A 2,718-nucleotide genomic window follows, 5' to 3' on the forward strand; every position below is an offset into this window, starting at 1 on the left:
ACTATGCTGAAATTGCCCTTTAAAATCATGTCAGGTCTTTTAGTGATTTTGGAAGGGTAAGATGAAGAAAATATGTCCAGTTTTTAAATAGCTGAAAATTCTAATGTTCTAAGTGAGAGTTGTTATTGATTATAGTTAAACTATTAAAACTTTAAGTATAATCATATGTATAATGTCTATAACACTATTGTTAGTTTATCATGAGACATAAATTTATATTATTTTTTAAAATAATATATTTCAAATGATTTAATTTTCATTTATTCTTTAACTGAATTTACATTACATATCTTTTTCTCCTTTCAAATTCTATTTCACCTCAAAAGTGGAGTCAGAGGAAGTTTTCTAAATTGTAACTGTAGAATGCTCATGCCCAATGAGTCTAATGTACAAGTAACACAACCTATATTTTCCTGCTAACAATCCATTTGTCATTGAGGAAAAAAAACGTTTGAGAGAGTCTCAGGGAATCACCAGGGCAGGGCAAATAATGCCAGCCAGGTTGATGGAGGTTTAGATATGGCACCCACCTGCCAGTTCTATGGGGGGAGGTCTCAGCAAAGGAACATGTCCTCTTCCAGCACTTCTGTTTGGGTGAAAGGTACACCTTCAGCTCTCACCCTAAAGCCAGACAATTCAGTTCCTTCCCATATTTCACTGGTGCCCCAGCATTAAAGCTCAGAGCAAGTGAGTCTGAAACTCTGGTTAGGAAAAGAATGGGACAATCCCAAGAGAGGCAAACATGATGGAAGACTTGAGGCAAACATGATGGAAGCCTTGAGGGGTCTGTGTATTTTCAATGCAGGCATCCAACTAGAGGATCCGTTATTAGTCCAACTTTGGAGTAGACTTTCTTACTGCAATTAAGAACTGCTACGTATTAGATAATGGACCAGAGAAAGATGGAAAAGAGCAAATTTGTTACCAATGGAAATAAACCTGTGGAAACTATTGTTTTTGAGTCTGTTATAAAATGTCGAAGTCAGCTGAATAAGTTGCAAGAAATTTTTTTTTTAGGAATTGTGCAGTAAATTGTGCTGGTGACAGAGGAAGCATTGCCAAAGTGTGTCCTAATATTAGAAATTTAGATTTGTCAAAAAACCTGCTGACAGTATAGGATGCTGATCAGCTCAGACACCTGAAGTCCTTAATCTCAGTGAAAATAAACTGAGATTTCCCCCTGGCTCACCAAATCCAATTGGAACATTTCTATACTGAAGGTTTTAGTCCTTAGCCAAACAAGAATAGCATGGGCATAGGTGTTCTGGTGTGCCACTGGGTGGCTGGTCTTCCAGGAGTCTAACAGTCTCCATTTCAGAAAGGCTGGCTATCATTCTACAGATGGTCAAGTTATTAGACCTTTCCTCTAATCAACTAATTGGTGAAAATCAGCTGTTTCCAATAGCCTATCTGCCCAGATTAGAACAACTAATGCTTTTGGACATTGGGATTTCTTCTCTACATTTCCAAGATTCTGGGATTGTGTGCAAAACTTCAATTTTCGATACCTTATAGTCAATGACAACTAAATATCGCAATGGCCATTTATCAATGAGCCAGATAAATTACAATGTCTGCATGATTTGTCCTGCCTAAGAAACCCTCTGACTGAGGGATGCAGGGTGGAGACCACCTGCCAGCTCATTATCATCAAGATCAGTCAGCTGGAGACCCTGAACAAATGCAAGATTCTTTGCAAGGAGACGAGAGGCCTGGAGCTGAGATGGATTACCAAAAAGCACTTGAAAGTGAATGGAAAAAGGCAGGTGGGCATCAAGATCCAGAAAAAACAGGCCAAATGAGGAGTTCCTAGCAGCCCATCCCAGATGCCAGTCATTCTGCCTCAAATATGGTGCACCTGAAGATGGGGACTTCAAAACACAACAACCATTTTTGCTCAAAATCCCAGCTACTACACTGAAGATAAAATATCCTAATCATTTTAATCAGAAAAATCCTAGAGAAACAACTGCCAGACTACATGATGACTCAAGGTGAAAGGATTGCTGTCACGTTGTCTCAAAGTTCTTGTGTCAGACCTTCTGTTGTCCTAGGAAAGTCCCAAAATGCTGGGCAGAGAGATTGAACTAGAAAATGACCAACGTTTTATTCTGTGGAAAATGGAGACTATTAGTGCAATGGTAACAGCCAATTAATAAAATTCAGAAACTAGACTGTTTATGGTGACTGGGGTTCACTGGAAATAAATGATCTACTGGGACAATTCTACTCCACCCCCCCCCCCAAAAAAAAGAGGTTTTATAACTTGCCCTATATTTAGAAAAGGTTGTGTACTTTTCATTGGGAATAGACCATTTCTAGGTTTGTATATAATAGCAACAATAAACACTTTGTACTTACTTTAAAAAATGTTTTAAAATACACTAAAAATCATGTGTTTTTCAATGCCCGTTGTATTATTCAGGGTTCTCCAGAGATGAGAATCAATAGAATCATATGATGTGTGTGTGTGTGTGTGTGTGTGTGTGTGTGTGTGTGTGGAGAAAGAGAAAGAAAAAGAAATGGAAATCCTATCTAATAAAAGAGAAACATGGTAATTAGCATACGTCCGCTACCCTTCCCATTGGCTAATCAGAGTGATATGCAAATTAACGGCCAGCCAAGATGGCAGCCGACAGCCAGGCAGCTTGAAACTAACATGAGGCTTGCTTGCTCCAGTGACGGAGGACTCCAACGTTCCCCGCCTGCCGCCGCCGG

The 2,718-nt window shown here is 39.2% G+C and overlaps 1 pseudogene; it reads left to right on the plus strand.

Moving 5' to 3' along the window:
* The first annotated feature begins 519 nt into the window (after positions 1-519).
* Positions 520-2,156, plus strand: LOC102754105 (annotated as a pseudogene).
* The last annotated feature ends 562 nt before the right edge of the window (positions 2,157-2,718 follow it).

This window comes from Myotis davidii, unplaced genomic scaffold (assembly GCF_000327345.1).
Source record: "Myotis davidii unplaced genomic scaffold, ASM32734v1 scaffold886, whole genome shotgun sequence".
Classification (NCBI taxonomy): domain Eukaryota; kingdom Metazoa; phylum Chordata; class Mammalia; order Chiroptera; family Vespertilionidae; genus Myotis; species Myotis davidii.